The sequence below is a fragment of the Mus musculus genome, chromosome X (assembly GCF_000001635.26).
Source record: "Mus musculus strain C57BL/6J chromosome X, GRCm38.p6 C57BL/6J".
Classification (NCBI taxonomy): domain Eukaryota; kingdom Metazoa; phylum Chordata; class Mammalia; order Rodentia; family Muridae; genus Mus; species Mus musculus.
In genome coordinates, this window is record NC_000086.7 from 69,963,149 (window position 1) to 69,976,790 (window position 13,642).

The following is a 13,642-nucleotide window of genomic DNA, read 5'->3' on the forward strand; positions in this document are numbered from 1 at the left end:
CAGCCTTTATGCATCTCCCTTTCTAGGTAAGGGTCTAATAGTGAAATTATGCCCCAACAGTGCCTGGCTGGCTCCTGTGAAAGTAATGGGACTTAACCTCAAGCCAGATGCTGGATTTAGAATAAACCAACTAGCTAGGTCAGTAAACATGTAACTCACCTTTCACAATACTGCATCAGAGAATCAGGAGAAGCAGAGCATAAAGTTGTATAAATGATATTATTATAGGAGCACTCATGAAAAACACAGTACTAGCATCCTAGCAAGAACACTGAAAACACTTAGTATAAGTCTCATAACTATATAAACACAAAAGAATCCACATTGATCAAGGTAGAAATGCTAGTCATTCAGATAGGCAATATAAAACCAAGCATATATTGGGTCATAACTCTTTTGGTTTTCATAGGTTTTCACATTTCACTTTTATGTCTTTTGGGATTATGGCAAGCTCAAACAATAGAATCACTATAAACAAGTATGGGGTTGAAAGCACAGGACGATAGCATGTATATTGGGTAATTATTCAGCCTCTTAAATACAAAGCAGAACCTTGCATGCTCTTCAGCTTTTGGTAGAAAAGAAGTGTTTGATACTAGGATCATTAAGGGATCATGGAGTTGGGGCTGTGTTCTTTTAGTCCATCAGGTTAGGTGCCTAACCAGATTCATTATAAAACAAGCTTATATAAAAAGGAGAAATCAAGACTATTTCACAGATGAGTTGGCTCATATGTGGATGCAAGTTAAAAATTGACCATGGCTGTACTTTAGCTCATTCAGGGGTGACCTTAAAAGACAACTGTGAAAGTAAATTTGTCCAGTGATGCATTTGGACAATTGTTTTATGCAAAAAAAAAATATTCTGAGGTTTAAAGTAATACAAGGATTGGTAGAAAACTAAAACACATTTGACTGGTTATACCTCTATGAAAACACCAGGGGCTACACAGCTGCAAAGGCATCTCCTGCAGGGGGACCTAATTGAAGACTGCCTGAGAGACCCAGGATTGCTGATGCAGACAATGTCAGCTAATTGGGAACTGTTGTTTAGAAGAGATACTTTCTTGGGACCAATGGGGCACAGTTGAAGGGTATCAAAAGAGCTTGCAGCAGTGTCCAGACCTTGCACCTGCTCTCAGAGTCTGTGCCCTTGATTCTGTGCCACCTCATTCCAAACCCCCAAGGGCAGGTAGGGGCAGGCAGCAAGCAGTCCAGGGCACAGGCAGCTGGTTCCCACTCGCCAAGGCTGAGCTGCTGTTATACTAGAATGTGTAACTTGAGAGAAAGAGACCAGCAGTCTTCAATGATACCCTGTGCAAATAACCAATGACCTGGTAGCAAAACAACTTTGGAATTTTTCTAAATAGAGAGAGTCATTAAACAAGTGATTAATTTTCATAAGAATAACATATATTCCAGAAATGCTCTCAGAGAGCACAAGAATGTTTGATTCACTGACATGAGACTGTACGTAATATTGTGCCGAACTAATGTTACTTCGTAGTAGATGAGTTGCTCTATCATACTATAGAGCCCATTTGTCCTAACACATCCACACTAGCTGAAAGGTGCCCACCTAACAGTGATAGTACAGGCCCTTGCAAGTACAGTGGAATACACAGCTCAAAGATGATTCCTTTGGCTTTCTTCCAGCATGTAGTGTTCATTATATATTAAGACCTGTATGTAGTGTTTGTTATGTGCCTGAAAAATATAATACATTGGATATAAACTCAAAGGATAAAGGTATAAGTGTCCCTTCTGGAAGAACCTATTTCCTATTTTATGAAGGTAGTGATGTCTGGAAGATTTTGGGTTTTCTTTTGTTTGTTTGTTTTTTTGTTTTTTGTTTTTTAATTCATTAGTATAGAGGTCAGGATTCTCAAAGGGGAAATATAGCCAGGCATGGTGTCACATATCCATAGTTTCATCACTTAGGAAGCTGAGTTAGGGGACTGGAAAACTAAAGCCAGCCTAGGTGACATATTGAGACCTTACCTTGTTTTGAGAAAAAACAAGATCAAAAGAAAAATACTTTTACTAGAGGCACAGAAAGATTTCTTTTATTGAAGTATAAAATGAAAATGCAGCCTAGACACATCCTGATTCTTGTTCAATGGAATAAGTAGTCAAGAAGAGTGACTGTGTGCTAATAGGAAGGGATTGGTTCCAACCATAAGGAAACACAAGGGAAAACATCACCCAGTAGAGATAGGAAAGAATTTGTGTGCAACTTTGATAGCCCAGTTGGTTGCCCAATCTTTATTTTCAATTTACAAGAGCTAGTTTGATCTGTAAATATAATGGTGCCTAGGATTTTGGACACTTCAGAGATCAGGATCTCAGGCTTGTCACCTGTTTGTGAAGTCATCAAAACCAGTAGAGGCATTAGCTGAGGGCAAGAAGACCCTAGAAAAGAAGCTACATGAAAGATATGGACAATGCCAATTGAATCCTGAAGAATAGCTACAGCAGTGGGGAATACAGTTTGCACTATTAGCTTCCCTCTTTGAAATAATCCTCAGAAAACGTAACCCCAAGAGCTCTGAAACTGTTCCTTCTATTGTATGAACAAATTCCATCTATGTAGTTAGGATACCCTAATCAAAGCTTTTTTTGACTGAAGGATTTATTCCCCTAGTTTCTAGAGAAGTTACTAGGCTCATAGCTTTCAGTGGTTAACTAACTGAAAATTGCCTTTTCCTGGAAAGAAGTGCCCCTACTTGTAATCATCACTTTCCCATAAAAACTTTCATTCAACAACAAGTAAATATGAGTGTAAAAATGTTCATCTGCTGGCTGCAAAACAGAATACCTCACAAGGGGTGTCTGTCTTCTGATGAACTCAGATGAATCCATGGTTGAAGAATGATCAGAGCTTAACTTTTCCCTTTGCCCATTTCCTTTCTTCTTCTTTCCTACCGTCTCACACCAATTCTGAGATCAAGCTCTAGTGAATTTCTTATATGCTCAACTTATTTCATGAAGCACATAAAACACTTGCTCTCACTTTCCTTCTTACCCTTGCTTTCACTCATGGTGATCTTCTGTTATATAACCCTATATTAGTAAATTACTAGTAATCACTTTATAGATATCGCCTTATAGATACCTGTCACCATCTCTTTACATTTTAATAGATTATTATTTATCTCTCTTCCTAAAATATAGTGCCACAGAGTGGTGCTAGTTCACCAATGGCTGTGTCCTTAATGCTCTTTTACACATAGAATGGTGCCAATAGATATTTGACTCGATATTACTAGAATATCTCTTGTTTTATGGCTCTCTCTAGAATTTACAAGGGAGGGCATGATTAATATGTGATAGGGAAAGATACAAATCAGACTTAATAAAAGATTGGTAGTCTCCTATACAATTTTTCCAGGATCACAAGCAGCATTTATGGCTCAAGGTTGGCTTTGTGAGTAGGGAAAACCATCCAAACCCTTTGAGGAGTAGAAATCATGGAGCATCATATGCTGGCTATTATCCATTACCAACCTCCATTTAGTTACTTCATAAGAAGACTGGGACCCATGAACTACTGACTAAGATCCTTTAAGTATGGCTGTGGGATGGGTAACTAGTTAGAAAAATCCGTAAAATTACCATTGAGTGATCTATCTGAATATCTACTTAAACCCTCTGAAATAAACCCTCTATATTTGACTGGAATTCTGGGAAATAAACCTGGAAATGAAGAGTTTTATAATGCAGGATTGTGATGGTTTGCATATGGTCATTCCAGGGAGTGGCACTAGTAGAAATTGTGGCCTTGTTAAAGGAAGTGTGTCACTGTGGGGGTGAGTTCAGAGATCTTCCTCCTAGCAGTCTGAGGATGTCTAGTCTGTTCCTGGCTTCCTCCAGATGAAGGTGTAGAACCCTCAGCTCCTCTTGCAGCATGCCTGCCTGGATGCTGCCATGTTTCCTCCTTGATGACAATGGGCTGAATCTCTGAACCCGTAAGCCAGCCCCAATTAAATGGTGTAATTTATAAGACTTGCCTTGGTCATGGTGTCTGTTCACAGCAGTAAAACCCTAACTAAGACAAGGATATAATAGGGAATTTTGATTATGAAATTTTCTATGTTCAGAGAAGTGAAGTGGAATAGTAAATATGTAGAGAAGGAGGACTAACATCTCTCCACAATATTTTGACCTTAAATTTCAAAAAGTATCTATCATTGCTTATTTGATGGTAATTCACAGGCTAGAGTCATGGTATGAATATAAAATGTTCCTTGTAGACTTACTTGTTTGAAGACTTGGTCCATAAATGTTAGCATTGCTTTAGAAAACTGTAGAACCATTGGAACGTGGATCCTAGATGGCTGACTATAGTTTACCCCAAGGAACCCTTGAAGACATCATTCTCTTCTGGTTACAGTCTCTAAGATCTCTACTTCCTCTTTTGCTAAGATAGGAACAAGAATGGTTCATGAGATCTGGTTGCCAGATATGGAACTGTGCTATCCTCCCTGCCTTTCCAGTTATAATGAACTGCATTCTCTAAACTATGAGCTCAAATAAACCTCTCCCTTCTTAAAATTTTTCACAAATGTATTTTTTTCAGAGTGATAATGAAAACAACTAGCATAATTGATTTTAAAATCATGGTTGAAGGGCCCAAGGATTATATAGGCTTCCAATTATATACCCTTATCAATGAGTGGAAAAATTGAACTTATCAAGCCCACAATAGGGAGAATACAATAATCTTTTAAAGGTTAATTACAGCCTCAAATTTCCAGGACCTAATTTTGGCTTCTCTTTTGGCTTATTATCTGCTGACAATCAATCCTTTTTTTTTTTTTAATGATATCAGTTTTCTAGTAGTTATTAAAGACATGATCTGCAGAATTTGAGTAAACCTCCAGTGTTCAACTCAAAGTATTCTTCATATAATATACTATAAATGACTCACTATGCATGAATTTCAGTGTTTTGTAGCATAAAAGAAATGGTGCACCTGAATTGGAACCCTGAAATTCACATAGGAGCAAGAGAGAATTGGCTCCCACAAATTGTCCTAAGACTTAAACAAGTGAAGCATGACATCTAAGCACACAAGCATAAATTAATATAAAATATTTTTAGAAAATATAAAAAATAGCATGAAAAAGTAAATGAAGAAAAAAAGCACAGAGATGGAGAAACCTAGCATGAAAATAATACATAACCTTTCTGTCTGAGATGGTGCCCTGAGCAGACCTTGGGCTCTAGCTCTGCACACAGTCCCAAAACAAACAGAGAACGCTCAACACTCAGGTACTCTAACATGTCCAGGACCATAGGTGAGGAGGCCACAACATCTGCCCCAACACTGGAAGTAACTGGGACCAGCAGGGTCCAGGAACAAAGGAATCCCACCCAGCCAGTGGTATGGGATCCTTCCAGTCTGAGCCAGTGCCCTAGCAGTTGCGTGCTAGCTCAGCACCCAATCTGACAACACCCCAAAGAAGCTTGACTCCCAGGTGCTCTAACACACCCAAGATCATAGATGCTCTAACATGCCCAGGATCACAGGATCTCAGGAACTTGATCACACCAGAATTGCAGGATCCTAGAGGCAGCTTGACTCCCAGGAGCTCTGACACACCCAGGATCTCAGGATCTCAGGATTTCAGGATCCCTGGATACCAGAATCACAAAGACAGCTGGACTCTGAGGAGTTCTGAAACAACCAGGATCACAGGAAAAACAGGGTCCAGTCAGAAACAGTGAGGGCAGAGAACACTAGAGATAACCAGACCGTGAGAGGCAAGCATAAGAAAATAAGCAGTAGAAACCAAAGTTACTTTGCATCATGAAAACACAATTGTCCCACCATAGCAAGTCCTGGATACTCCACCATCACACAAGAGAAGGAAGATTCAGATCTAAAATCACTTCTCATAATGATGATAGAGGACTTTAAGAAGGACATAAATAACTCCCTTAAAAAAAAATACAGGAGAACACAGGTAAACAAATAGAAGCACTTAAAGAGGAAACACAAAAATCCCTTAAAGAATTACAGGAAAACCCAACCAAACGGGTGAAGGAATTGAACAAAACCATCCAGGATCTAAAAATGGAAATAGAAATAATAAAGAAATCACAAAGGGAGACAACCCTGGAGTTAGAAAAACCTACAAAAGAGATCAGAGGTCATAGATGAAGGCATCACCAATAGAATAAAAGAGACAGAAGAGAGAATCTCAGGTGCAGAAGATACCATAGAAAACACTGACACAAAAATCAAAGAAAATTTGAAATGCAAAAAGATCCTAACCAAAATCATCCAGGAAATCCAGGACACAATGAGAAGACCAAACCTAAGGATCATAGGTATAGAAGAGAGTTAAGATCCCCAAGTTAAAGGGCCAGTAAATATCTTTAACAAATTATAGAAGAAAACTTCCCTAACCTAAAGAAAGAGATGTCCATAAACATACAAGAAGCTTACAGAACTCTAAATAGACTGGACCAGAAAAAAATTCCTCCTGATACATAATAATCAAAACACCAAATGCACAAAACAAAGAAAGATTATTAAAAGCAGTAAGGGAAAAAGGTTGAGTAACATATAAAGGTAGACCTATCAGAATTACACCGGACTTCTCACCAGAGACTATGAAAGCTAGAAGATCCTGGGCAGATGTTATACAGGCCCTAAAGGAACACAAATGCCAGCCCAGACTACTATACCCAGCAAAACCCTCAATTAACATAGATGGAGAAACCAAGATATTCCATTACAAAAACAAATTTACACAATATCTTTCCACAAATCCGGCCCTACAAAGAATAATAGATAGAAAACTCCAACACAAGGAGGGAAACTACATGCTAGAAAAAGCAAGAAAACAATCTTCTTATAACAAATCCAAAAGAAGATAGCCACACAAACATAATTCCACCTCTAACAACAAAAAATAACAGGAAGTAACAACCACTTTTCCTTAACAACAATGGACTCAATTCCCCAATAAAAAGATATTAGACTAACAGACTGGATACATAAACAGGACCCAGAATTTTGCTGCATTACAGGAAATGTACCTCAGTGAAAAAGACAGACACTACCTCAGAGTAAAAGGCTGGAAAACAATTCTCCAAGCAAATGGTCCTCAAAAACAAGCTTGAGTAGCCAATCTAATAATTAATAAAATTGACTTTCAACCAAAAGTTATCAAAAAAAGATAATGGAGGACACTTCATACACATCAAAGGAAAAATCTACCAAGATTAACTCTCAATTCTGAACATCTATGCTCCAAATGCAAGGGCACCCACATTCATAAAAGAAACTTTACTAAAGTTCAAAGCACATATTGCACCTCACACAATAATAGTAGGAGACTTCAACACCCCACTCTCATCTATGGATAGATCATGGAAACATAAACTAAATGGAGACACAGTGAAAATAACAGAAGTTATAAGCCAAATGGATTTAAAAGATAGTTATAGAATATTTCATCCTAAAACAAAAGAATATATCTTCTTCTCAGCACCTCATGTTACCTTCTACAAAACTGACCTTATAATCAGTCAAAAAAACAAACAAACAAAAAACAAAAAAAAGGCCACAAAGGTACAAGAAAATTGAAATAATGCATTCTAGATCACCATAGATCAGGCTGGACTTCAATAAACATGGAAGCTGAAAAACACTCCACTGAATGATAACTTGGTCAATTAAGAAATGAAGAAAGAAATTAAAGACTTTTAGAATTTAATGAATATGAAGGCACATCATACCAAAACTTATGGGACACAACGAAAGCAATGCTAAAAGGAAAACTCATAGCTCTGATTGCCTCCAAAAAGAAACTAGAGAGAACACACACTAACAGCTTGACAACACACCTAAAAGCTCTAGAACAAAAAGAAGCAAGAACACCCAAGAGGAGTAGACTGCAGGAAATAATCAAACTCAGGGGCAAAATCAACCAAGTAGAAACAAAAACAACAATACAAAGAAATCAACCAAAACAGGAACTGGTTATTTGAAAAAATCAACAAGATAGATAAACCCTTAGCCAAACTAGCCAGAGAGCACAGAGATAGTATCCAAATCAACAAAATCAGAAATGAAAACAGAGCCATACCACCAAAAACCTAGGAAATCCAAGAAAATCATTAGATCCCACTACAAAAGCCTATACTCAACCAAATTGGAAAATTTAGAGGAAATGGACAATTTTATATATAGATATCAGGTGGTAAACTTAAAAAAAAAAGCGTCATTAAAAGTCTCCTAACCAAAAGAAAGCCCAGGACCAGATGGAGTTAGTGCAGAGTTCTATCAGGCCTTCAAAGAAGACCTAATACCAATACTCTTCAAACTATTCCACGAAATAGAAACAGAAGGAAACTGTTCAATTCATTCTATGAAGGCACAATTAATCTTATAACTAAGTCACACAAAGGCCCAACAAAGAAAGAGAACTTCAGACCAGATTCCCTTATGAACATCGATGCAAAAATATGCAAGAAGACTTTCAAAAACTGAATCCCATAATGCATCAAAATGATCATTCACCATGATCAAGTAGGTTTCATCTTGGGGATGCAGGGATGGTTCAATACATGGAAATCCATCAACATATTCCACTACATAAACAAATTCAAAGAAAAAACACATTAGATGCTTTAAAAAATTTGAAAAAATTTAATATCCCTTCATGTTAAAAGCCTTGGAAAGATAAGGAACTCAAGGCCCATACATAAACATAATAAAAGCAATATACAGCAAACCAGTAGCCAAAATCAAACTAAATGGAGAGAAGCTGGAAGCAATCCAACTAAAATAAGGGACTAGACAAGGCTGCCCACTATCACCCTATGTATTCAATATAGTAATTGAAGTTCACGCTAGAGCAATTAGACTACAAAAGGAGGTCAAAGGGATATAAATTGGAAAAGAAGTTAAAATAACACTATTAGCAGATTATATGATAGTACATTTAAGTGACCCTAAATATTCCACTAGAAAACTCTTAAACCTAATAAACAACTTCAGCAAAGTGGCTGGATATAAAATTAATTCAAACAAAACAGTAGCCTTCCTCTATTCAAAGGAAAAACTGACTGAAAAAGAAAATAGAGAAAAGGACAACCTTCACAATAGTCCCAAATAATATAAAATACCTATGTGTGACTCTAACCAAGCAAATGAAAGTTCTGTATGACAAGAATTTCAAGTCTCTGAAGAAAGAAATCAAAGAAGACCCCAGAAGAGGGAAAGATCATGGATTGGCAGGATTAATACAGTAAAAATGGCCATCTTGCCAAAAGCAATCTACAGATTCAGTGCAATCCCTATCAAAATTCCAACTGAATTCTTCATAAAGTTAGAAAGGGCAATTTGCAAATTCATTTGGAATAACAAAAAACCCAAGATAGTTAAAACTATTTTCAACAATAAAAGATCTTCTGGGTGAACCACCATCCCTGACCTCAAGCTGTATTACAGAGTAATAGTGATAAAAACAACAACAACAATAATAACAAAAAACAAAACAAACAAACAAAACTGCACGGTATTGATACAGTGACAGGCAGGTAGATCAATGGAATAGAATTGAAGACCCAGAAATGAACCCACACACCTATGGTCACTTGATTGTGACAAAGGAGCTAAAACCATCCAGTGGAAAAAAGACAGCATTTTCAACAAATTGTGCTGGCTCAACTGGCGGTTAGCATGTAGAAGAATGCAAATTGATCCATTCTTATCTCCTTGTAAAAAGTTCAAGTCCAAGTGGATCAAGGACCTCCACAAAAAAAACCAAATACACTGAAACTAATAGAGGAGAAAGTAGGGAAGAGCCTGGAACACATGGGCACAAGGCAAAATTTCCTGAACAGAACACCAATGGCATATGCTCTAAGAACAAGAATTGATAAATGGGATCTCAAAAAATTGCAAAGCTTCTGTAAGGCAAAGGACACTGTCAATAGGACAAAATGGCAACCAACAGATTGGGAAAAGATCTTTACCAATCCTACATCAGATAGAAGACTAATATCCAATATATACAAAGAACTCAAGAAGTTAGACTCTAGAGAATCAAATAACCCTATTAAAATGGGGTATAGAGCTAAACAAAGAATTCACAGCGGAGGAATATTGAATGGCAGAGAAGCATCTAAAAAATATTCAACATTCTTAGTCAGGGAAATGCAAATCAAAACAACCCTGAGATTCTCACACCAGTCAGAATGGCTAAGATAAAAAACTCAGGTGATAGCAGATGCTGGCAAGGATGTGGAGAAAGAGGAACTCTCCTCCATTGCTGGTGAGAGTGCAAGCTGGTACAACCACTCTGGAAATCAGTCTGGCGGTTCCTTAGAAAATTGGATATAGTATTACCTGAAGACCCAGCTATATAACTCCTATACCACTCAAAAAATCCTCCAATATATAACAAGGACACATGTTCATAGCAGCCTTATTTATAAGAGTCAGAAGCTGGAAAGAACCCAGATATCCTTCAACAGAGGAATGGATACAGAAAATGTGGTACATTTACACAATGGAGTACTACTCAGCTATTACAATCAATGAATTTATGAAATTCTTACACAAATGCATGGAACTAGAAAATATCATCCTGAGTGAGGTAATACAATCACAAAAGAGCACACATGGTATGTACTCACTGATTAATGGATATTAGCCCAAAAGCTTGGAGTACTTAAGATACAATTCACAGAACGTCAAGAAGAAGACCAAAGTGTGGGTGGTTCAGTCTTTCTTAGAAAGTGGAACAAAATACTCACAGGAGAAAATATGGAGACAAAGTGTGGAGCAGAGACAGAAGGAAAGGTCATCCAGAGACTATCCCACCTGGGGATCCATCCTATATACATTCACCAAACCCAAACAGTGTGTGTGCCAAGAAGTGCTTTGCTGACAGGGGCCTGATATAGCTGTCTCCTGAGAGGCTCTGTCAGAACCTGACAAATACAGAGAGGCAAATGCTCTCAGCCAACCATTGGACTGAGCACGTGGTCCCCAGTAGGGTCCCCAATGGAGGAATTAGAGAAGGGACTGAAGGGGCTGAAAAGGTTTGCAACCCCATAGGAAGAACTATAATGTCAACCAACCAGACCCCACAGAGTTCCCAGGGACTAAACAACCAACTCCCAGGGACTAAACAATCAACCCAAGAGTACTCATGGAGGGACCCATGGTTCCAGGTGCATATTTAGCCAAGGATGGCCTTGTTGGGCATCAATGGGAAAAGAAACCCATGGTCCAATGAAGGCTGGATGCCCCAGTGTAGGGGAATTTGAGGGCTGGGAGGTGGGAGTGTGTGGGTAGGTGTGGGAACATCCTCATAGAAGCAGAGGGATGGGAGATGTTATAGGGGCTTCCGGGGGGCGGGGGGGATCCTGAGACAGGAGACATTTAAAATGTAAATAAAGAAAATATTCAATAAAAGAAAAGAAAAAAATAATGTATAAATTTCATTTTACTATAATCCAAAAGAAAGAGTACAGAGATAGGAACAACTGCTTATTTAAAGACATATTGAGTAGAAAACTACAATTTTTTAATATACAAGTACATTGATCTGAGGATCCCCATACTGTGTGTGTGTGTGTGTGTGTGTGTGTGTGTGTGTGTGTGTGTGGTGTTGTGTGTGTAGAAAAAGAGAGAAAAAGATGAAGTCTCAAAGAGACAGAGGAAGACATAGAAGGAGTAAGAAACACAGAGATGGTAAAACATGAGATAAAGAAAGAAAAAATCATGCAAACCCATCACACTATACAGTAAAGACAGAAAAACAACAAAATAAAAACAAACAAACAAACAACAAAGAAAGTGAGAGTAATCTGTGCAGCTTACAAAGGAACAACAGAAACTCTGAAATAGCTTCTCTTTGGCAGTAATGCAAGCAAGCAGCATAATAGCTAAATTCTACTTCCTAGATGATCAAAGAATTACTCACAAATAAAGCATCTTCTCTAACCTACCTGACAATCAAAAATCATCATCTCATACCATTGAAAGTAAATTTTGTACATCTAACAGATTTATGTGAACTAAGAGAAATATAGTAGGGCCCTTTTAGGCAACACAGTCACTCAAGGCTTAAAACAAAACAAAATCTTCCCAAGATAAATAGCCTTTTTTACATGTGACACAATTACACTTCAGCCTAGGGACCCTACCTAAACAACAACTTACTCTGAGTTTTATGTTGTCTTGTTATTTGCCAGTTACATATCATTGATGGGTCATTGATGGCTGTATGAGTCATCTCCTCCCCCCCACACACACATGCAAACACATCTCATAAAATAAATGGTATGTGATGCTCTTTCAGTCTACCATTACAATAGTATGTGATGCTCTTTCAGTCTACCATTAACTTGGCACTTGTTTTTTCAGGTGTTCTCAACAAATTATATAGGCAATAGCCTAAGTTCTAAGTTCAGTAATGACCAATTTTGTCATAGCAGACTTGATACTTCTATCTCTGAATATGTGTGGTGATTCCAAAAAAATAATTGCACATTATTTGACACTTTAAACATGCCCTTCTTTTGGAATCTGGGAATAATAATTTGGAATATGGTTTACTTAATATTAATAACCAGAGTTATTAGTTATGGACAGTGTGTGAGAATTGAGTGGCTGAATCTCAGAAGGTCTAGCCTCAACTCTTTCCATGAGGCCCACAGTTGTGTTAAATCATCCTCGATATCATTTGGGTGAATTAATTACTTTCCTATTACTGTGACAAAATGTTGGAGAAAATTCTTAAGGGAGAAGAATTTATCTTGGCTTACAGCTTGAGAGTGTAGTCAATTGTGGCAAGGAAAGCTTGATAGAATTTATAGTGGGGGAAACCTGTGGCTGGGACTCATGGTGTCTCTGTGGACCAGGAAGCAGAGAGAAAGAGGTTGGGCTAGAAGTAGGGTTCTGTGATAGAATTATCAACGTCATAGAATCTAGAATCAGCCAAGGGCTAGACTTGTAGGCATGCCTTTGAGTGATTATCTTGATTGTTTTAATTGAGGTAGGAAGACCTGCTGAGTATGAGTGGCATCCTTCACTGGTTGGGGCCTTGAACTATTTAAGTAGCCTATATAGCCAACCAAAGACACAATCAGTCACATCTGCTCATTCGTTATAAGTGAAGGAAGCTGAGCAGCAGTGTGCATCCATCTGTTTTCTGCTTTGTGATTGTTGACACAATGGATTAGCTGCTTCAAGTTCCTGCTACCTTGCCTTCTTCATCATGATAGAACCTTTGGCCTGTGAGTCATAATTAATTCTTTCTTCCTCCAGTTAGTTTTGTCATAGTATTTTATTACAGCTGCAGAAAAGGAAACCAAGACAAGGCTGTGCATAACATTTATGACGCCCTGTTCTCAGTGATACCTTTCTAACCTCTTCCCAATAGTGCCACTAATCAGGGATCAAGTGTTGAAATGCATGAGCCTGTCGGGGAGACATTTCACATTCAAATTGTAGTATCAGGATACAGCTAAAAAAAGACATTTCCAAGAAAGAAATACTTTCAAAGGTTATACTCTAACTCTATTGAATATATCGTTATCAGAAAGTGCAGTTTATCTAGCCACCCACTGCTATTTGTTAATCTGTCCACCCAATTCTCTTCAGAAATCTC

The 13,642-nt window shown here is 37.9% G+C and overlaps 1 long non-coding RNA gene across 1 annotated transcript in view; it reads right to left on the reverse strand.

The window, feature by feature from the left end:
- The window catches only part of 1700111N16Rik (RIKEN cDNA 1700111N16 gene), a 214,329-nt gene that overhangs the window by 33,889 nt on the left and 166,798 nt on the right, over nt 1–13,642 (reverse strand). The window contains exon 7 of the long non-coding RNA NR_033213.2: nt 4,259–4,419. This is a non-coding gene — a long non-coding RNA (RIKEN cDNA 1700111N16 gene). The remainder of the gene's footprint in view (nt 1–4,258; nt 4,420–13,642) is intronic.